At 40.7% G+C, this 24,565-nt stretch overlaps 1 long non-coding RNA gene across 1 annotated transcript in view; it reads right to left on the bottom strand.

The window, feature by feature from the left end:
• Window positions 1-2,120: 2,120 nt before the first annotated feature.
• The window catches only part of LOC143783225 (uncharacterized), a 527,869-nt gene continuing 505,424 nt past the window's right edge, over window positions 2,121-24,565 (bottom strand). The window contains exon 3 of the long non-coding RNA XR_013217124.1: window positions 2,121-2,224. This is a non-coding gene — a long non-coding RNA (uncharacterized LOC143783225). The remainder of the gene's footprint in view (window positions 2,225-24,565) is intronic.

The raw sequence follows: 24,565 nt of genomic DNA, 5'->3' as shown, positions 1-24,565 counted from the left end.
ACAATGTTACATAGTTACATAGTTATTACATAGTTATTAAGGTTGAAGGAAGACTGTAAGTCCATCTAGTTCAACCCATAGCCTAACCTAACATGCCCTAACATGTTGATCCAGGGGAAGGCAAAAAAAACCCATGTGGCAAAGAGTAACTCCACCATGGGGAAAAAAATTCCTTCCCGACTCCACATACGGCAATCAGACTAGTTCCCTGGATCAACGCCTTATCAAGGAATCTAATATATATATACCCTGTAATATTATACTTTTCCAGAAAGGTATCCAGTCCCCTCTTAAATTGAAGCAATGAGTCACTCATTACAACATCATACGGCAGAGAGTTCCATAGTCTCACTGCTCTTACAGTAAAGAATCCGCGTCTGTTATTATGCTTAAACCTTCTTTCCTCCAGACGTAGAGGATGCCCCCTTGTCCCTGTTTCAGGTCTATAATTAAAAAGATCATCAGAAAGGTCTTTGTACTGTCCCCTCATATATTTATACATTAAAATAAGATCACCCCTTAGTCTTCGTTTTTCCAAACTAAATAGCCCCAAGTGTAATAACCTATCTTGGTATGGCAGACCCCCCAGTCCTCTAATAACCTTGGTCGCTCTTCTCTGCACCCGCTCCAGTTCAGCTATGTCTTTCTTATACACCGGAGACCAGAACTGTGCACAGTATTCTAAGTGTGGTCGAACTAGTGACTTGTATAGAGGTAAAATTATGTTCTCCTCATGAGCATCTATGCCTCTTTTAATGCATCCCATTATTTTATTTGCCTTTGTAGCAGCTGCCTGACACTGGCCACTGAATATGAGTTTGTCATCCACCCATACACCCAGGTCTTTTTCATTGACGGTTTTGCCCAGAGTGTGGATCTTATTATCAGCGCTTCATGATATGGTCAACTGGTCCAATAATGTAGGTAATTTAGGCACATAAAAGCAGCAAAGATAAAAGCATATTCAGCAAGAGAAAATAATAGTTAACTGCTGAAGATTAACACTGTGAAGATTTACAAACCTAGCACAGAGCAAACCGTGATAAATTAATACATATGAATTGATGCTCGGCAAGAGAAATGTATCTAGCATTATCTAGTGCTATCAAAGCTATATTTGTTTACTGTTTTGATAAAATGCACTGTCATTACATAGGCTCATAACCTAAATCAATTACTTGTCATTATTATCAGTTTGCATATTAACCCTTTAATGAAATGCAGCATGCCATTATGCCACTGGAATTATGGCACTACTGTGAACTGAAATAATATTATCTTTAACGGAAGGCACATGTACTAATGTTTTTCCTCACCATCACTTGCAGATAATAGTTGTGCATAGATGATAGTGCATTCTAATAACAGGGCTCAGAGATATCCCCATAATATCTGAGATGACACATTCAAAGTTTCCTGTGGCATCTCAGTGGTCACCAGGTACGGACTGGGGCTGAAATTCAGCCCTGGCATTTGAAATCACACAGGCCCATGTTGTCCCTGTCTCCATGAACCAGTATGGGTGTCTTGAGAACATATATTCTGTTAACAACATAGCAGACAAGGCAGCCCATGACCAGACAGGCCCTTCTAGAATTTGCCAGAATTGCCAGATGGCCAGTCCAGCCCTGGTGGTCACACAGAGGAAGATAGCTTTTTCTGCCATTGTATTGGTTCACAACTGCAACATTGTAAATGAGTTTTGATAAATTGCCATGGCCAGAAATCTCATTCACAGCATGTACTCATGGTTTTCCATGCCTATGTGCCTTTCATGCCCTGCCATAACCAATACCTAATATTTTGCCTGTCAGTAAACCACAGACAGATAATAAAACACTGTAACCCAGACATAATATGAGTGATCAGAGGATTACACTTGCAAGCTCTCTATTTGGCCACAAAAAAAGTTTCAGAAATCCAGTATTATGTCAAACAATATATACATTTATACATAACTGGTATTGCCACATATGTAATGATCCATATGTGAAAATGAGAGTAATATTTTCCAACATGGTATACATTGTATAAAAATAACTATGCTGGCAGCAGAAAAAAAAACCAACATGACATGTAATTCACAGAGACTAATAAAGACTGCAAGCAATAGACGTTACCTCTGACCATGACACCGATTGCGCGAGTCGATGTTCTTCACTGAAAAGAATGTCAGGTCTTTTTACAAAAAGTGCACCACTGCAATGTTGCTGCTTCTAGTTCCCTAAAAAAATGAAATGGAACAAAATTTAATAAAATACAAATCTACCAAAGTATTTTTTTTAAACAGCACAGAAAACAATAAATAATTGCAACTGCCTAGATTATTAAAAGCTGTAAAAAAGACAATACATTATTTTAGTCATATTGTTTATGGTGTGAAAAGAAAAATATACACAATAGCTAGAATTTTTCCCTTTTTCCCCTCCAACAGGTTTCTATAACAAAAACAATAAATAAATAAAACACATGGCCACCTCACCATTCATTCTCCATCTAAAACTAGCTGATGACAGTCTCACATATGTGTTGTCATTGAAAATACACATTTCACCAGTTCAAGACAAACCAATTTATTTCTATTCCTGAAAGGGCTTTATTTTTGCTAACTGCAGCTTAAATAAAAGTAAAAAAAAATGTTTTAGTTCAGATATTCAAGTAATTTTTGTGTCTTAATTTGTGATACATGGGGGGTTCATTTTTTTGTAGCCTTCATATTCTCTAATTTTTTTATTTACTGATATCGATAGTTTTTTTATTGACCACAAAGGATCACTTACCCTTTATTGACAGAGTCAATTTTGACCTTATTGAAAGGGACAATTTTTTTTTAATCTGACTAGTGTCAATTTATGTGGTAAAAAACTGTAGAACACTTTCATGGATTCGAGTGATTCTCAGACTGTTTTTTCATGACATATTTTACTTCATAGTAGTGGTAAAAAAAATTGATGATCATTAATAAATAACATTTCCCACATGTCTACTTTACATCTGCATCATTTTTTAAACATAATTTTTTGTTAGGAAGTTAAAAGGGTTAAAATTCATTAGTAGTGTTGAGCGATACCGTCCGATACTGGAAAGTATCGGTATCGGATAGTATCGGCCGATACCCGAAAAGTATCGGATATCGCCGATACCGATACCCGATACCAATACAAGTCAATGGGACACCAAGTATCGGAAGGTATCCTGATGGTTCCCAGGGTCTGAAGGAGAGGAAACTCTCCTTCAGGCCCTGGGATCCATATTAATGTGTAAAATAAAGAATTAAAATAAAAAATATTGATATACTCACCCGTCCGGAGGCCCCTGCACCTTACCGCTGCTAACCGGCAGCCTGCTTTGCTTAAAATGAGCGCGTTCAGCACCTTCCATGACGTCATGGCTTCTGATTGGTCGCGTGCCGCTCATGTGACCGCCACGCGACCAATCACAAGCCGCGACGTCATTCTCAGGTCCTAAATTCCTAGAATGAGGAGTTTAGGGCCTGAGAATTACGTCACGGCTTGTGATTGGTCGCGTGGCGGTCACATGAGCGGCACGCGACCAATCAGAAGCCGTGACGTCATGGAAGGCCCTAAACGCGCTCATTTTAAGCAAAGAAGGCTGCCGGTTACCAGCGGTGATGTCCAGGGGCCTCCAGAGAGGTGAGTATATCAATATTTTTTATTTTAATTCTTTATTTTACACAGTAATATGGATCCGATACCGATTCCCGATACCACAAAAGTATCGGATCTCGGTATCGGAATTCCGATACCGCAAGTATCGGCCGATACCCGATACTTGCGGTATCGGAATGCTCAGCACTATTCGTCAGCAATTTCTCATTTTTACACCAAAATTTACAAAATCTTTTTTTAGGGGCCACATCACATTTGAGGTGACTGTGGGGGGCCTATATGAAAGAAAATACTCAAAAGTGACACCATTCTGAAAAACATGCAGCCCTCAAAGTCCTGAAAACCACATTCAAAAAGTTTATTAACTCTTTAGGTGCATCACAGCAACTAAAGCAATGTGAAGGAAAAAAATAAGCATTTCCCTTTTTTTACAAAAATTAAATTTTAGCCCAAAGTTTTTTTTTCACAAGGGTAACAGAACAAAATGGATACCAAAATTCCTTGTGTAATTTCTCCTGAGTATGCCAATACTCCATAAGTGGGGGAAGGGGAAAACTACTGTTTGGGCGCATGACAGGGCTCAGAATGGAAGGAGCACTGTTTGACTTTTTGAACATGAAAATCGCATCTGGAGAGTTTGTTATGTCCCTAAACAGTGGAAACCCCCCAATAGTGAACCCATTATGGAAACTTGACCCATAAAGGATTTATAATATATCTAGATGTGAGGTGAGCACTTCGCACCCCCAGACTCACAGACATTTATAACGTAGACGAGTAAAAATGAAAAATCACATTTTTCCCACAGAAATCTAAATATATCCACAAATTTATTATTTTTTGTTATTGGCCAGATAAGTTTTCCGAAAACTTTATTTTTTTTTTCCTTTCATAACTTCTTTGTACGTAATGTTGAATTATTATTATTATTATTTATATAGCACCATTGATTCCATGGTGCTGTACATGAGAAGAGGTTACATAGAAATTACAGATATCACTTACAGTAAGCAAACTAACAATTACAGACTGATACAGAGGGGTGACGACCCTGGCCTTGCGGGCATACATTCTACAGGATGGTGAGGATGAAAACAATAGATTGAGGGTTGTAGGAGCACCAGTGTTGGAGGGGCGGTAGCTTCAGTAATGGTGAGGAGGCAGTGGGGTCAGTGCAGGCTGTAGGCTTTCCTGAAGAAGTGGGTTTTCAGGCTCCATCTGAAGGTTCCGAATGTGGTTGATAGCCGGATGTGTTGGGGCAAAGAATTCCAGAGGATGGGGGATATTCTGGAGAAGTCTTGGAGGCGGTTGGGTGAGGAGTGGATAAGTGTGGAGGACCGGAGATTACGTGAGGGAAGATATTGGGAATTTAGTTTAGAGATATATGGAGGAGTCAGGTTATGGATGGCTTTGTAGGTCAGTATTAGTCATTTGAACTGGATACGCTGAGGGAATAGGAGCCAGTGAAGTGATTTGCAGAGAGGGGAAGCAGAGTAGTAGCGAGGAGACTGATGAATTAGTCGGGCAGCAGAGTTAAGGATGGACTGGAGAGGTGCAAGGGTGTTAGCAGGGAGGCCACAGAAAAGGATGTTGCAGTAGTAAAGGCGGGAGATGATGAGTGCATGCACAAGCATTTTAGTAAATTGACAGTTGAGGAAAGGACGGATTCTGGAGATATTTATGAGCTGGAGGTAACAGAAGGTGGAAAGAGCTTGGATGAGCAGTTTGAAGGACAGGGCAGAGTCAAGGGTTACTCCGAGGCAGCAGACTTCTGGTAAGGGGGAAAGCGTGATGTCGTTAATTGCGATAGATAGGTCAGGTAAGGAAGATCTATGAGATGGAGGAAAGATGATGAGTTCAGATTTGTCCACATTGAGTTTGAGGAAGTGAGAGGAGAAGAAGGAGGATATGGCTGATAGACACTCCGGGATTTTAGAAAGCAGAGAGTTTATATATATGACTAAATTACTACCTACTGCTATCTATCTTTATTTGTGGTTGAGATTGCAATTTGGCAAAAAGTGACATGTCATAATTTTTTGCCTCGGGACTCCTAGAACTGGCATTGTGAATTTGGTCTTAAACAAAGACTCCACAAAAAAATCTGACTCCTGTATTTCAGATTGTATCAAAAACCACATACTCACTTGCTGAAGGGTAAAACCCTACCCATGTGTTATTTACGTGTTTCTTTGAATCAGGATCTTAGATTTTTTGTCATCTAATCATTCCAGTGAACGATGGACAAGAAGATGGCACAGCTGAAGGGATCAGTTCAGAAGAGACTGGCAAAAGTCTGTACATGGATAAGCAGAATTTCCTTGCACCTATCATATATCTGAGACTGTCAGTTCAAACCTTTATGCATTTTTTAAAATGACTTTATCCCCTTTCCGACATTGGGTGTAATAATACTCCAATGTCGAACACCTTCCCTTTGATGTGGGCTATGGTATTGAGCCCATATGTCGTCTGGCACATATCAGCTGTTTTGAACAGCTGACATGTGCTGCTAGCAGGGACAGGAATCACTTTCCTGCCGCAGCTGTTAACCCGTTAGCCCCTTCGTTAACCCCTTTCACTCCCCTTATTCCCAGAGCCATAACTTTTTTTATTTTTCTGTCAATATGGCCATGTGAGGGCTTGTTTTTTGTGGGACAAGTTGTACATTTTAAAGACACCATTGGTTTTAACCATATTGTGTACTCAAAAATGGAAAAAATTCAAATTGCGGTTAAAGTGCAAAAAAGTGTAAAACATGTTTGGTGTGTATGAACTCATAATGACCTGGAGAATCATAAAGGCAGGTTAGTTTTAGCATTTAGTGAACATAGTAAAAAAGCTAAACAAAAAACAATTGTGGAATTGCACTTTTTTTGCAATTTCACCACTCTTGGAATTTTTTTCCCCATTTTTCAGTACACAATATGTTAAAACCAATGGTGTCATTCAAAAGTACAACTCGTCTTGCAAAAAGCAAGCCCTCAAATGGCCATAATGACCAAAAAATATAAAAGTTATAGCTGTGGGAAGAAAGGGAGCAAAAAACAAAAACGCAAAAATGAAAGGGGTTAATTTTTAACCTAATCTTGTTTATCTTATCATGCAAAATTTTCATCACGGAACTGATACCAACTTAAGGGACAGGCAAATATCATCTGAGTCCAAGGTAGTGGACCCACCAAAGGTGGAATCAGGACCATTGGCTGACCCAACAAGAGACCCCGAACATGAGGTTGAGGCACAGAGCAGCAGCCCCATCTTGATACTTGACACCTCACCCTAAGTGGCACCTATACCCTGACGAGCATGCTGAAGGCGGGAGCCTGGACCACATGACAGAACATAGGTAGTCGAGTCATCAAATATCCATCATTGACTGTGCTAGATAATGGGGAGGAGGCCTTTTGTTACAGTTTGGCACAGCATCTGAGAGACTCTCCTGCAAATATCAGGCTTTGCATCAAGTCAGCCATGCTGCTCCTCCTCTATACAGCAATGCCAAGAAATTAACCTTAACATGAAGTTTCAGTGTAAAAGCCCAATGACAGCACCATTCATTCTCTATGGGACTTCAATAAAATTCTGTTGGCTCAGTAGCCCCATAGGTAGTGAAAGCAGTTGGTTATGCCCACTGGCACTCTTTGCTAAAGAGGATAAAAGCATCTCATTGGGTATAACAGTGTTCTATTCTACAATGTGATATGGGTTCCAGTGGTCAACTTCCAACTGGTCATCACTGGAGAATACTTTTAAGGTTTTAACCCCTTCACGACATGTGACCTACATGTACAGCTCAAGACAGAAGTGGGTGTATGGAGCAGGCTAACACAGTATATTAACCCTGTACTTGGTAGGTGATAGAAAAATGCTTTTTTTTTTGATGATGCTAATGAAAGGTATATATAACAACAAGTGAGACAATTAAGAATACTACAGTTATGTGAGAAATGAACATGGGTGAAACTAATACCCAAAATAGAATTTATATTATTTTCTGAAATTGTATATTTCAATAGAGAAGGGTACATTTTTATTAAATAGTTTGCAATTAAAGGATTTTGACTGCAATGCTGCTTTTATTGTAATGGCAAAATCCAATTTTAAAAAGAGGGATTTAGCGATTTTTTTAACTTTCTGTTATGTATTAAAATCATAACAGCAAGAAAATGATTATCCAGATTTGTAAAATAAATTTGTTTAATCATAATATTTTCATATTCTTATAATTAGTGTTGAGCATTCTGATACCGCAAGTATCGGGTATTGGCCGATACTTGCGGTATCGGAATTCCGATATCGAGTTCCGATACTTTTGAGGTATCGGAAATTGGAATCGGAAGTTCCCAGTGTATGGTTCCCAGGGTCTGGAGGAGAGGAGACTCTCCTTCAGGCCCTGGGATCCATATTCATGTAAAAAATAAAGAATTAAAATAAAAAATATGGATATACTCACCCCTCCGGCGGCCCCTGGACCTTACCGATGTAACCGGCCCCCTCCATTCCTAAGAATGAGCAGTTTAGGACCTGCGATGACGTCGTGGCCTGTGATTGGTCGCGTGAGCGGTCACATGAGCGGCACGCGACCAATCACAAGTCATCGCAGGTCCTAAACTGCTCATTCTTAGGAACGGAGGGGGCCGGTTACATCGGTAAGGTCCAGGGGCCGCCGGAGGGGTGAGTATATCCATATTTTTTATTTTAATTCTTTATTTTTTACATGAATATGGATCCCAGAGCCTGAAGGAGAGTTTCCTCTCCTTCAGACCCTGGGAACCATCCAGGATACCTTCCGATACTTGAGTCCCATTGACTTGTATTGGTATCAGATATCGGTATCGGCGATATCCGATATTTTTCGGGTATCGGCCGATACTATCCGATACCGATACTTTCAAGTATCGGAAGGTATCGCTCAACACTACTTATAATATTTTCATATTCTTATAATATGAATAGGATATCAACTCTAAAACATATAATTAGTAACATTAATGCCGCTACACACAAAAATTTACTATAAAATGGAAACAGTGAATATAATACATGAATATAGTTTGTGAAATATAACTACAATGAAATGCGGATAATTTGGATTTTTCTCTAATACATTAAAGGAAATTGCAATCTAAATCAGTGTATTTAAAGTAATTTAAGAAATTAATTGGAAATGACCTCTGATTATCTATGTTTACATTATAAAACAGTATAACTCCCTGGGCATTACATTTGTGGCTTAGTCATTAATGGGAATCTATTAAACATTTTGTTGTATTTGCATGCACTAAGTTTGAAATACGCAAATCAGACTGCATGTTCACCATGGGAAGATTCCATTAGGCCTTGTTCAGATGAGCATATGTAAAATCAATTGTTTTTCATCCAGAAAAAAAAAAAGATTTTTAATCTGCATGCTATTTATATGTCTTCCGTACTTCATTTGTATGTTTGTCTTTCACAGCTCTATGATATCCATATGCCAATTGATTTATCTCTTTTGTGTATCAACAATTTAAGATGTAGTAAAGATCAGTTTTCTTTGTTAATTGCAATGTATTTTTGAAAAACTAGCAATATGTTTTGGAGTCTAATTTGTCCAGTGATAACATTATCATGATATTTGAATTGTCTTATTACATTTGCATGGGTTTATTTTTATTTTGAAAACCCATAATGATAAAGATATAGCTATTGCCAACATAATGCTTCTACCACAATGGAGAAGATCTTATTGCTCAAATCTGCATATTGACAAGCAACTTGAAATATTCATTGTCCTCTGCAGTGTTAAAGCTCCACCACAAGATTATATTTTTAATTCCACCACTGGAGTAGTGCTACTAATGTAAGTTCCCTGACCATTGTAATATAACGAGCCACTGTCGTCTGCTCTTTTTGACACTGATCATTGTCCTGATCAACCACCTTTTGACTGCAACTTCTGTCAGACCAGAAGTCAAAGAAAATGGTCACAAGCTCTAAGTCAATGAGTGCCTTATTCTGGATTTGTTCTGGCTCTCAAAGACTTACATTGATTTGTCACTTCTGGATTGGCCAGCAAACAGTAGAGCAATCTGGCAGGTCACAACCTGCAGAAAACAACTAGTGCGCGGTTAGCGTATATTACTGGGAACAAAAAAAGGAAACAATGAAAACACTACATTTGAAAAATGAAAACACTGTTTGTTTGTTTTACTTACTGCAATAGTACAAAAAAATGCTATAAAAAGTGATAAATACAAACAATGCACCCCCAAATTTGTATAAACAAAACAGACAACAGACAACAAATGTTGGCATAGACCATTTTTTTGCATAATTCTGAATTTTGTAACCTTCAAAAATTAGTAAAAAGAACTCTACACATTTTATATGCCTGTAATAATACTGAACTGGAGAACCATATTTGTTTCCAGGTGATTTTTACAGCAACAATTAATGCAGCAAAAATAAACCTCAAAAAACAATGGCAGAGTTGAATTTTTTTCATCATTTCACTGCATTTGCCATTCAGTGCAACTTTTACATTGCTTTATTTAATTATTGAAATTCTTCCTCATCTTATGCGTAGCAGGCAAGAGACACCTACAATTAAAGTGGTACGAGATACAAGATAACTGTTACGAAGATAACACTCAATTAATTATGGGTAATGGAAAAAGGGAAAGTTACTACGGTGAGATACCACACCCACGCCAAACTGTTCCCTGTACAGACTAAAAAGTCCCCAGCTGCAAAACTCAACAACACCATTTCAGACGTGGCTGCCTAAAAGCCATCAAGTTGCTTCTCACACCTCGTGAGAAACCATAGGGGAGGCCGCAACACACTGCCAAGAAGAGGAAAGGAAAATATGCAGGAAGATATGAAAACCAAGAGAGAGGAAATAAAAACATGTTCATATAAGGTAGAGAGGGAAATCTAAGGAGATCCAAAAATAAACTGAACAAGAATTACCTCCTAATGAATTGAAAGGAAAAGGGACTGGGAAGACTCACTGCAGGAATTCAACTGGTGTTTACCATGCAAGGTAAACCCCCTGGACTGAATGAATGTACCTCCTAAACCCAATTCATCCAGAGGTATAGCCAGCAAGTTAGTACAGTGAATGGTATACATAAAAAACCCAACCCAGAATGTGATAAGGCAGACCAAAATGGGAAAATGAAAAACACCTGGAGAAAAGGAAATCAAAAAAGTGGAACAAAGACAATTTGAACCATCAGCATTTGGACAGGGAAGGAAAGGCAAGAGCCCAGCAGACAGAGAAACCAACTATGGAGCAACAGGACAGTGGATAAATTCTTTAAACTAAGCCATGATAATAACAAAAACCATACAGAAAAGTTACACTTTTTAAAAGAAATAATGATTTAAAAGAGAATGTGCAGAGATGGCACTATCACCAGAGTGACAATGAAATTACAAAAATATACAAATAGGTAAACAATGATTCTGAAAGGCACAATAAGTAGATATATATGTGAAGCACATGCTTAAATAGAATAATTAACCCTCCGTCAGGCGCAATATAGATTCTCGTCAGTTCAGGCACAATGTGCCTGACAAGCACAGGTCAGAAAACCACCTATAGTAGCTACATATTTCAATTTCAGGACTATATAAGTAGTCAGTGACTTCATAGGAATGTATTAAAAGAGATTACACCAAATCAGATGCAAAAAAACCCATTTATTAACCATAAACTTATTAAAACTAAAAGTACCACTTTTCAGTAGTACCGCCAAATAGGCTCCAGTTATCTTTACTTAACTATTGCTTAAATATAAAATTATGGAAAAAAACTTAAAGGATATTGCACTTAGATGTTACTTAATTATTTTCTACTCATCTTCAGTGGTTTCAATTGCAGCAGAAGCAGCACAGGTACACTTAGAAAAGCAAGGCTGGCAGACGAAAGTTGCATGGGAAAGGCAGATTGATTCTTTACATATTTTGCAGTCATATTTAGAAAGCCTTCTGAAACCAGATACAAATGAGCAGGTAGTACAACTGCGTCTTTTAGAAGGTGATAGAGTCGGTGTTTGTTCTGGAACGTCCTTGGGACGATATCTCTTCAACCGGTGTTGCAGGGCAAGGGGCATTCCAACCGTCTTTGTACTTCTTAGGCTTAGCTCTCCACTCACCAGTTCATTAGCCAATTGTTTTAGGTACATTCTTCTGCGCATTTGTTTAAGTTCATTACCGAGGTAAATTACTTGTGAGTTGATGCCACCCACATTCAGCATTGTAAAGAAGATTACCATCGGCCAGCATTTGGTATTTCGACTTACATTGAAATTGCCACACATTTGGTCAGCAGTGTCAACGCCGCTTTTGGTCAAATTATAAAAAGTTATGATTTCTGGTTTCCTTAGCTCCCCAGACTCTGGATCAATGGTGTAATCATTATGTAATGAAGAGACCAAAATCACATTTTTCCTCTCGCGTGGGATGTAAGAAACTAAAATCTTTCCATTACTGAACCCAAACATAGTGCTATACTGTTGTTTGCCTTTTGTATATAGAAAATCTGGCGGCAACTGCCTTTTGTTTTTTCTAACAGTTCCAACATATGACAGCTTTTTCGTTTTTAAAAAATCAATCAGATCAAAGTCAGTAAACCAGTTGTCAGCAGTGATATTTCGACCAGATCCAAACATTGGCTCAGCAATTCTCTTTACCACATCACTAGGCTTGTTGCTCACATTGAAAGGACCTGGTGGCTGTCTTCCACAATAAACTTCCATGTTCATAGTGTACATCATCCTTGCATCAACCATGGCAAAAATTTTAATTCCATATTTGTTTGGCTTCGATGGTATATATTGCCGAAAACCACATCTTCCACGGAAACCTGGAAGCATCTCATCAATAGTGAGGTTTTGCCCCGGGCAATAGCTTTTTTGACAATTCATAATAAATTGTTGAAATATGTCCCGAATTGGTGCAAGCCAGTCATAACCTTTTCGTTCTGTCCGGGTACTTCGATCATCGAAACGGAGGCAACGGATCAGGACTTTGAATCGTTTCAGATTCATCACAAGGCTGAATTTTTCGATGCCATCACCGTCTGTCCCCCACAGCTCCTCCAAACTTTGCCTATTTGCTCTGAAAGCACCAGCTAGGTATAACAAGCCAATAAATGCCTTGAGTTCAATCACATCAGTGTTTTTGATGTCCCTCTCTCTGGAGAATTGCTCTTTGATTGTGTCAATATACTGGTTAGTGAACCGAACAATAGTTTCCAACATGCTATCTGTAATTAGATTACTCCAACATTCCACTGCAGTTTTAGCTTTTCTAGCACTTCCAATAACTCCAGGAAGGTGTGTAATAATATTGTGGGATTCTCTGCGCTGTTTGTTCTTGGGTGCCTTTTTGTTCCACTTTGTATTTTTATCTTTGCCCAAATAATAAGCTAGATCTGTGTCTGTTTCCTCTATATCAGTGTCATCACCATCCTGCTCTGTTCCAGAATCAGTGTTACATTCTGCTACCTCATCTTCAGATGAAATGTCACTAGATTCCTCTAAATCCTCAGTTACTGCTGGTTCTTCCTCATCATCTTCTAACAAAAAAATCTTCATTTCTTCTAAATGAAGGGGTTTAGATGAATCATACAGTTTTCTGGCCATTGCAGCAGAAAATCTGAAGCAAGAGAGAAAGAGTATGTGTTAGGGCGCAATGTGCCTAAAGGTACCGTCACATTAAGCGACGCTGCAGCGATAGCGACAGCGATGCCGATCGCTGCAGCGTCGCTGTTTGGTCGCTGGAGAGCTGTCACACAGACCGCTCTCCAGCGACCAATGATGCCGAGATCCCCGGGTAACCAGGGTAAGCATCGGGTTGCTAAGCGCAGGGCCGCGCTTAGTAACCCGATGTTTACCCTGGTTACCAGCGTAAAAGTTAAAAAAACAAACAGCACATACTCACCAGCGCGTCCCCCAGCGTCCGCTTCCTGACACTGACTGAGCCGGAAGCCATGCCGGAAATTTCTGATGTAGAGAATGCCACAGCTTATCATTAAATAGATAAGATGTGGTGTCTCGTCAACAAGCCCTTGTCCTTCTTCAATTCTGCTTATTTTAGCGGAACTGGGAAAAACTGATGTGAAAAGTCAAAAGTCACAAAAGGTTTCACCAGTAGTGTTGAGCGATACCATCCGATACTTGAAAGTATCGGTATCGGAAAGTATCGGCCGATACCGGCAAAGTATCGGATCTGATCCGATACCGATACCCGATACCAATACAAGTCAATGGGACTCAAGTATCGGAAGGTATCCCTGATGGTTCCCAGGGTCTGAAGGGGAGGAAACTCTCCTTCAGGCCCTGGGATCCATATTAATGTGTAAAATAAAGAATTAAAATAAAAAATATTGATATACTCACCTCTCCGACGCAGCCTGGACCTTACCGCTGTGAACCGGCAGCCTTCTTTGCTTAAAATGAGCACGTTCAGCACCATCCATGACGTCACGGCTTCTGATTGGTCGCGTGCCGCTCATGTGACCGCCACACGACCAATCAGAAGGGAATTTAGGACCTGAGGGATGACGTCGCGGCTTGTGATTGGTCGCTGCCGGTTACCAGCGGTGATGTCCAGGGGCCTCCGGACAGGTGAGTATATCAATATTTTTTATTTTAATTCTTTATTTTACACATTCATATGGATCCCAGGGCCTGAAGGAGAGTTTCCTCTCCTTCAGACCCTGGGAACCATACACTGGAAACTTCCGATTCCGATTCCCGATACCACAAAAGTATCGGATCTCGGTATCGGAATTCCGATACCGCAAGTATCGGCCGATACCCGATACTTGCGGTATCGGAATGCTCAACACTATTCACCAGCATTTTGAAATTGTTAAAAGCTTTTACACAGGAATTCTGGCATGAATGGATTGATGAATCGGGCCCTTTTCTAATGAAAAGGCAAAACTGACAGCAACCTTCACCTAAAAAGAAATGAAGGACAGCATCCGATCCAGGTGAAATATCAGAAAGTTCTTTATTGTGCCAGATGCAACGTTTCAACCCACAAAGGTCTTTTTCATGCTTGAAAATGACCTTTGTGGGTTGAAACATTGCATCTGGCACAATAAAGAACTTTCTGATATTTCACACGGATCGGATGCTGTCCTTCATTTCTTTTTGGTATGCATTTTTCCATTGGGTCCAGTGGAGCTAGGACTTGCATCCTCATATCTGATGTGCTGTCGGCTATTTTCTAATTTGTAGCAACCTTCTGCTGTCCGCTTTAGCAATAGAGGGGTCCTCACACCATTTTTTAAAATTATTTAAGTAACTAATTTAAAAAATGACTAGGGGTCCAATCCACTTTTGACAAACAGCCAAGCTAAAGCAGACAACTGGGTGGCTGACATTCTCAGGTAAGATACTGCCACCCCCAGCCTTAAAATAGCAGCCTTCAGCCATCTTGAAAAGGTGCATCTATTAGATGTGCCAACTTTGTTGCTTTGCCCAGCTCTTCCTACTTGACCCAGGGCAGTGGCAATTGGGAGTTCATATTTGTGGGGTTCATGTCACCTTTGTATTGTCCTGTGACATCAGGATCATGGCTTAGTAATGGAGAGGCATCTAATGTAATGGCTCTAATTCATCAAGACCTGTGTGAACAATTCAGGTCATGATGAGGGAGAGTGTTAACCTTGCTTTAGAACCATGAAAAAAATCACTGCTTTGGTACCATGGGGTCTATATGACCCCAGGCTCAAAATCGTCATATTTCATTAAAATAAAGATGCTGGCTGTTCAGAATAATCAAGTTTTATTCTGTCATCATTTCAGACCACAGTTATGAAGTCAAATGTAACTTTGAAGTGATTTATTTGTCATCATCAAACACAAACTGAAATTTATGCTAAAATGCTTTATCAATAACGAAAAGCATTCAAATTCAATTAAAAAAATGCACAATAACTGCAACTGTGTGGATTTTAGTAAAAACATAATGACAACGAATGATCTAGCAATAAATTTAGCCCTTGCATTCACTGCACGTCTTAGTGTCATGTTCTTCACAATTGAACTTCTTGCAGTCATTGCAAACAAATCTGGTCTTTTTGTCCTTCGATCGAGGACAAACATAGTGTTAGGGCTAGCGGAATGCACCAAATAATAAAGAGGTAGATATGAGGTGCATTCACAGCCCGGGGTCCACCATGCAGAGATGGTACCTGCTGCTGAGTAATGGCTTCACAGAGCCGCCAAAATTCGCTTCTCCCTGTTAACAGACACAGGGTGCAGCTGCAAGACACTAGTGGGATCCCTATGAATCACTCCCACTAATCTAGTGATTGGACTCGCTCTGTCCCTCGGTGGCTTTTGAGCTCACACCTGAGGACGCCCCGAGTCAGATGCAGAGTCCAAGCTGGAATTCCCACCCTACACTGACATGCTGTCAGGAAAGCGCACTGATTGCGCACGGTGCCGTATAAGCGGGCACTGCAAAAGGCACTGTAACGTGTGCTAGGTGTGCAAGTAGCACTGTTGGGCACTTAATAGCTTCCACCATTCGTGAGCAGTCAACAACACTAAGAATGGGAATGATTAAGAAGCTTTCATCCATGGACAGACATTCATCTACACACACACATAATCAAGTTTATACTAGCGCATGGCCGTGCGGCCATGCAAACCTTTTATAGAGGAGGTTCTCCGGGACCTTCCTAGTGGTCCAATAGGAGCTTCTACAGGACCTGAGTATGTGAACCCTGACCTCCAATGAGAGGTCGTCCCTTGGGCAAGCTCAGTAGAGGAAAAGCAGGACTTAGTCCCAGGAGCGTCTGCTCGTCACCGCTGAACAGTGCTGGTTACAATGGCTGAGCCTGGAAGGGCAGCAGTAAACAAGTGCACAGTATCTGCCTGAGCCAGATGCTGGGACCAACATCTCTGCTGAGCAGGCTCCACTGTGGCTGGAGAAGAATGGGAGACTGCAACGAAGGTGGTTCGAGATTCCCCCTGTGCAGCGGCGGGAACTCGGCACCTAACACATAGTACCATTTGCGCTTCCCTGTTACACTGCTGGTGTCACTTGGAACAACTGATAGTGCCTGCAAAATTCCACAGCTGCAGATGATTTGCTTGACATTCTTTGGCGTTTGATGCACATCTAATCGCTGACTCGCATATGGAGTGATCAGTGCAACTGCGACTTCCTTCAAAAACTTAGTGCATTTGTCCAAATTCTTAGATGCATAATTCGGTACATTTTCAATAAAAATAATATACGCATTCACCGCAGCATTGTCAATCATTCCATAAAAGACTCTCATTGGCCACCGTTTTTCTAATAGTGCTGTACAAGCTGCACATTTGATCATGACTATCAATGCCTCCTTTTTGGCTATTGTATAAGGCATTTATTTCTTCTTTTCCGGTTTCTTCATCTTCTCTTCTTTGTGATGCATGGTTGACAGAAATACAACTCTCTTGTTCTTCTTCAGCACAATGGACAGCAATTTAAAGTTGTTTGCATGATCAAAAGCATACTGAACTGTTCCTTGATCGGCTTTAGCCAGAAAGCTTAGAGGGACACAAGCTTTGTTCTTCTTCAATGTGCCAACCAAAGTCAAACTGCGAGCCTTCAGCTCCAAAGCCAAGGGAAACAAAGTGTAGTAATTGTCCATTGTAACATTTCTGTTCGTTCCAACAATTGTATGAATCAAATCCAGCTTGGGTAGGAATCGGCAATCCTGGAGCATGAGTTCCAGCTCGTTTGCAAATCTTCAAAGAAACCGAATAAAAGTTCTTTCCATCAGCCGTGACATATACCTTGATTCCATATTTGCTTGTCTCGTCTTTGATCTTGAGTGGTATATGCGCAAGCAATACAGAAGAAATAAAAAAAAGTTTCTGACTCATAGCTGCTTGCAAGTTGGCCTTCCATTGCCATCTTTCTTCCAAACACTTGCTGTGCTTTCTTTTCCACTTTTTGAAGCACCCAAGAAGAGTAGAATTCCAAGTAGAGCACGAATCTCGTCAATGCTTGTGTCATACAAATATCCAGACTGGGTCTTGTATTTCACTTTAGCACTTTGAATTTTTTGGTTCGTCCATTTGATGACTTCTTCAATCAAAGCATTGTTGAAACAAAGTTCAAATGGTTTTAAGGGCATATCCGCAAGATGTCCATAACCCTTTGGCCTTGACAATGTTTTGGATTGGAGTTTGTCTAATAGTCTTTGGCTGTAGCAACCACTTACAGCCATCTTTGCCAAGAATTTCACCTAAAGTATCATCGTCGTCCTCACCATCAGAGGAATTAGCGTCGCCAGTGTCAGACAGAATAGCACTTTGTTCACTGTCTGAATCTGATGCAGCATCGAGATCTGCGTCACTTTCGACCCAGCTCAAATTATCTTCCAAATTACCTTCATTATTGGTATCGACATCACTAGAAGCATCCAAAGCTGCCAATATTTCATCAGGAGTCATCAAAGTTTGTCTAGCCATTGTTTATTTACAATTATATTACAAAACCTGTGAATAAACAGAAAATATTAAAAATAAAAATGTCAGACAATAAAGGTGCTTTGGGGTCAGGAAAGTCCCAAACACAGAAAATTGAAAATAACTTTGAAACAAAATTGAAAAACAAATTCAAAATATCATCAACATAAGCAGAAATATGTTACTTGAAAATACATAGAAGGTCAATTTCTGAGACTGACCAGTTTTAGAAATATTTCAATTCATTCAGCGCTGGGGTCTATATGACCTCATGGTTCCACAGCAAGGTTAAATTCAGACTCTGCTGATTAATTAAAAGGCCCACTCTTGTTAATGAATCAATAGTGTCTGATAAGCCGCATAAGACTCAATGTGCACTGCTACAAATCTTAGTCCAGTAAAGGACTGTAGTAATATTTCTGGCACAGCTTGTCATGAATTAGATGAGCTGTGTTGTCTTGTTCCCTTTCCATCCTAGGCCAGCTTCATCTATTTTGACAGAGCTTCAGGAAACTGGTGTGAAAACATCACAACTAGTGTTGAGCGATACCATCCGATACTTGAAAGTATCGGTATCGGAAAGTATCGGCCGATACCGGAAAAGTATCGGATCTAATCCGATACCGGTACCCGATACCAATACAAGTCAATGGGACTCAAGTATCGGAAGGTATCCCTGATGGTTCCCAGGGTCTGAAGGAGAGGAAACTCTCCTTCAGGCCCTGGGATCCATATTAATGTGTAAAATAAAGAATTAAAATAAAAAATATTGATATACTCACCTCTCCGACGCAGCCTGCACCTTACCAAGGGAACCGGCTGCCTTCTTTGCTTACAATGCGCGCGTTTACTGCCTTCCATGACGTCACGGCTTGTGATTGGTCGCGTGCCGCCCATGTGACCGCGACGCGACCAATCACAAGCCGTGACGTAATTTTCAGGTCCTGAATGCCTAGAATTAGGCATTCAGGACCTGAAAATTACGTCACGGCTTGTGATTGGTCGCGTCGCGGTCACATGGGCGGCACGCGACCAATCACAAACCGTGACGTAATTTTCAGGTCCTGAATGCCTAGAATTAGGCATTCAGGACCTGAAAATTACGTCATGGCTTGTGATTGGTCCCGTCGCGGTCACATGGGTGGCACGCGACCAATCAGAAGCCGTGACGTCACGAAAGGCAGTAAACGCGCGCATTTTAAGCAAAGAAGGCTGCCGGTTCCCTCGGTAAGGTGCAGGCTGCGTCGGAGAGGTGAGTATATCAATATTTTTTATTTTAATTGTTTATTTTACACATTATATCGATTGCGATACCGATTCCCGATACAACAAAAGTATCGGATCTCGGTATCGGAATTCCGATACCGCAAATATTGGCCGATACCCGATACTTGCGGTATCGGAATGCTCAACACTAATCACAACTCTTTTTCTACTATGCTTAAATTAAAAATTACCTAATGTTCCCTCTCTGTTCTGACTTCCTGTCTCCTCTTTTTTTGTAACTTCCAGTGACATTTTATTTGAAATTCACCTGTGCATGCTGAGATTCTCAAATGAGACGTCTGCCCCTTCCCTCAAGCGACGCATCATTAGTGATGCTCGTTTCAGAGACTGGGCTAGTCCCTGCTCTACTGATCATGTGTTGGTTTTAAATTTTGATGTATGCTCAGTATGAGCTCCCTGCTTTATATTCCTTTGAATGCACAGTGGCACTACACTCCCTTGCCTGCAGGAAGTGATGAGCCAGCAAGAGAGCACACTGTCAGTGCAAATTGGAGACAACGAGCAGGGAGAGCAGGGTAAAGCCCAGCCCCTGAAACAGATGTTGCTGATAATGCTTCCTTTCAAGCTGGGGTAAACAATGGGCAGTGACCACAGTTGTTACCACCTGATGATGTCCTGTGTGAGTATAGTAGGACTTTCAAATGAAATTTCATTGGAATTATAAATAAAAACAAGCAAAAAACCCGAGAAGACAGGAAGTTAGAGTAGAGAGGGAACAGTGGGGAGTTTTTAATAGAAGTATAATAGAAAAGTGACTTGATTATTGAATTAAATAGACATTTAGTATGAAATTCATCTTTGGTTTTGGACAACCTCTTTAATTTTGCACAATAATAATTTTATCGCTTAATAAAAAGTAGTTAACTATATGGTTTTCATTAACTGCTCCTGTCAAGGTTAAGTTTACCTGAGTTCATAAAAATCATATGATTTTCATTCAGAAAAACAGGATTGTTTCACCTGTATTGTCATCTGTAAAGCACCCATTTTTACACATCAGAAGTAAATAAAACTTATAAGAATGAATAGTTTCCTATGTTAGTAAAGAAAATCAGTCTTCAAAAATCAGATGCTATACAGATGATTCATATGGGATAGATTTTTTTTCTGCACTCCCAGTTTATTTATTGTTTAAAAAACTGCTAATGCATGTACAAAAAGTATTATCAGGCTAAGCTCAGGTGCATGCTGTAATCTTTTCACAAAAACATTTGGTCTGTATTAAACTATAATTTGAATAGCTCAATTGCATAATGTGGCTTATTGTGCCATATGTGTGCCGTCTGTCAATTTTTATTTCACTGACAGCACTTGGTCTGGAAATACAGTTGTGAGAATGCATCCTGATAATACTTGTTGCAATAAAACTGATTGTACTTGCATTAACAGTTGATTAAATTGTAAAAAAAGATGTTTGCACACCCCTGTTCCACATACTGTATGTATGTTAGTTTGTTAGTATGTATGCTGATTTGATAGCATGTATGTTACTTTGTTAGTATGTATTTATGTATGTATGTTAGTTTGTTAGTATGTATGGTAGTTTGTTAGTATGTATGTTAGTATGTATGTATGTTAGTTTGTTAGTATGTATGTATGTTAGTTTGTTAGTATGTATATACGTTAGTTTGTATGTATGTTAGTTTGTTAGAATGTATGTTAGTATGTATGTATGTTTCTTAGTTTGTTAGCATGTATGTTAGTTTTTTAGTATGTATGTTAGTTTGTTAGTATGTTTGTTAGTTTGTTAGTATGTATGTATGTTAGTTTGTTTGTATGTATGATAGTTTGTTAGTATGTATGCATGTATGTTAGTTTCTTAGTATGTATGCATGTTAGTTTGCTAGTATGTATGTTAGTTTGTTAGTATGTATGTATGTTAGTTTGTTAGTATGCTTGTATGTTAGTTTGTTAGTATGTATGGTAGGTTGTTAGTATGTATGTTTCTTAGTTTGTTAGCATGTATGTTAGTTTGTTAGTATGTATGTTAGTTTGTTAGTATGTATGTATGTATGTTAGTTTGTTAGTATGTATGTTAGTTTGTTAATATGTATGTTAGTTTGTTAGTATGTATGTTAGTATGTATGTAAGTTTCTTAGTTTGTTAGTATGTATGTTAGTTTGTTAGTATGTATGTTAGTTTGTGAGTAGGTATGTGTGTTAGTATGTATTGTACATAGAACTCCATCACTTGGGGGACAGGATCTGACTGGAATTGGCTGAGAAAACTTTTGTCATGACCACATGTGTCGGTACAATGGATGGCACAACAAACACCAATGGGATGGCAAAAGGGGAAGGTAGGCCCTAATAGTAGGGAACGAGGGATGGGGACACCTCCTAACTCAGCCTGTAAGTATCCCTAAGCTTCCCTATCGCCCTATGTGGGTCCCTCCCCCGCCACTATCAAGAACTTGGTCCCTAGCTGTCACCTCACTTTACCCTGGCTAGTGCACTGGCCGGCAAAGGAAGCTAGCCTCACCACTGCAGATGACAAAAACACAGGGGATAGTCACAAGCACAAGACAGACAGGGAAAATAGACAAGTAACTTATCTCCAGGCACCACTGCCAAGCTCCACACCACAGAGGACACGAAAACAGGACCCTGAACTCCAGAAGTAGCTGATACACCATAGACACCGGATAGCTGCACACTCCAGGACTGGTCTACATACAATAACTCTTAACACCAACAGTCAGATGATGCAGCATGTAACTATTTAAAGGATAGTAGAAGTGGTCACCACCCACATCAGCTGACTTAGCAATTCAGCAGCTTGCCGTAAGGAAAGCTGACATTAACCCAAGCTGGCACGAAAGCAAAAAACAATGTTTAAATTAAGGTTGAGCCAGAGCTGTCATGAATACAAAAGATGGATTGTGACAACTTTACTGCAGTCTATGGAGTGGATATGATAAGCCACAGATCACAGAATGAAGCCCCTTTAGGGTCTTAATCCTTATTTCCACTGCACAGGATATATAATACAGCAGAATAACACACAAGCTCAGTGCAATGTGGGAAGTAAGGGTTAACCCTCACACACAAAGGTGGGGAGGTAGCAGAGTGCATTGTGAGGCAGTAGAAGAGCAGTTTGGGGAGCAAATGTTACCAATGAAGGAGGGAGGAGCACATACAATATCACATCTGAAGGCTGAATGTAATGGAGGTGCTACACTGTTGGACCCAGAATTAATTTAGAATACTTAGGGTACCGTCTCACAGTGGCACTTTTGTCGCTACGACGGTACGATCCGTGACGTTCCAGCGATATCCATGCGATATCGCTGTGTCTGACACGCAGCAGCGATCAGGGACCCTGCTGATAATCGTACGTCGTAGCAGATCGTTTGGAACTTTCTTTCGTCGCTGGATCTCCCGCTGTCATCGCTGGATCGTTGTGTGTGACAGCGATCCAGCGATGCGTTTGCTTGTAACCAGGGTAAACATCGGGTTACTAAGCGCAGGGGGTGCGCTTAGTAACCCGATGTTTACCCTGGTTACCATTGTAAATGTAAAAAAACCAGTACATACTCACATTCCAGTGTCCGTCAGGTCCCTAGCCATCTGCTTCCCGCACTGACTGAGTGCCGGCCGTAAAGTGAAAGCAGAGCACAGCGGTGATGTCACCGCTGTGCTCTGCTTTTACTTTCCGGCCGGCAGTCAGTCAGTGCGGGAAGCAGACGGCTAGGGACCTGACGGATACCGGAATGTAAGTATGTACGGTTTGGTTTTTTTTACATTTACGATGGTAACCAGGGTAAACATCGGGTTACTAAGCGCGGCCATGCGCTTAGTAACCCGATGTTTACCCTGGTTACAAGCGAATGCATCGCTGGATCGGTGTCACACACACCGATCCAGCGATGACAGCGGGAGATCCAGCAACAAAATAAAGTTCCAAACGATCTGCTACGACGTACGATTCTCAGCGGGGTCCCTGATCGCTGCTGCATGTCAGACACAGCGATATCGTATGGATATCGCTGGAACGTCATGGATCGTGCCGTCGTAGCGACAAAAGTGCCACTGTGAGACGGTACCCTAAAAAGCTACAGAGCTGATGCACAAAAATGTAGCCTCCAAAGGTAGTGTTGGACAGTGGAAATCGCTACAGCACAAGCGGTTTGGGGGTTAATCTTCCCTCCCTAACTATATCCCTTCTTATGATGAAGCTGCAGCAACCTCTCCCTATGCTAAGATCGGCAGAAGTAAGATGGCAGTTGGCATGCACGCCCCTTTATAGCCCCTGTGACGCCACAGAAAGCAAGCCAATCACTGTCATGCCCTTCTCTAAGATGTGGGGACCGAGACCTATATCATCACGCTGCCCACACTCTGCGTCCTCCTTTATTGGCTTAAAAATGGCGCTGAAACCATCATACGAAACGTGACTTTTGCGCGCAGATCACTGACCTCATGGCCGATCCCACACAAGGTTTTAATGAAACCCAACTTTGCCGAAAGTCGGTGATTTTTGAATTTGTCCGATCCATTTCGCTCAACCCTACCCCTGAGCCGGCTTCTGGAATGCTGAGATGGTGTTCGTTCGCAGTATTTCGGGGGTTAAAGTGCCAGGTGTCAGTTGTGAGAATCAGCTGACACCTGGCAGCGATCGCCCACGCACCCCTGTGTGCGCGACCGATCGCTCAGATGTAACATTCCATACATGGTCGAATTGGCCCGGGTCACATGGACGGACTATTTCGTCTGATGTCAAAGAGGGGTTAAATAAATTTCAGTACGCGTGTTTAATTGTTTTTCCTTGTGTCATTACCTGTTATTACACATAATTTAATTTGTGGACATCTATAATTTGATGACATTGCCTGTGTGGATAGATTGTTAATAGTGATGAGCGAACATGCTTGCCACTACTCATTATTCGCCCTAGTATCACGGTACTCAGTGTATTCGGTGAGCACCGAGCATTTCCAGGATTATTCATCGAGAGCTTGGGTCTCCACTTTGCTATTTTGGTGCCAATGAACATGCAGGGATTGTCTGCCATGCACTGTAACACCGCAGCCATCTTTGTTGTGGTATTACAGTGATTGGCTGGCCGCACAGCGTCATCAGGTCTATAAGAGACTGAACACCACCCTACTCGACGCATTCTGCTCCGGACTCAGCTAGTATAGGGAGAGCTGCTGCTGAGATAGGGTCAGAT

Source organism: Ranitomeya variabilis, chromosome 1, assembly GCF_051348905.1.
Source record: "Ranitomeya variabilis isolate aRanVar5 chromosome 1, aRanVar5.hap1, whole genome shotgun sequence".
Lineage (NCBI taxonomy): Eukaryota > Metazoa > Chordata > Amphibia > Anura > Dendrobatidae > Ranitomeya > Ranitomeya variabilis.
Note: the sequence above shows the minus strand (reverse complement) of the source record. Positions and strands in the feature narration are given on the sequence as shown.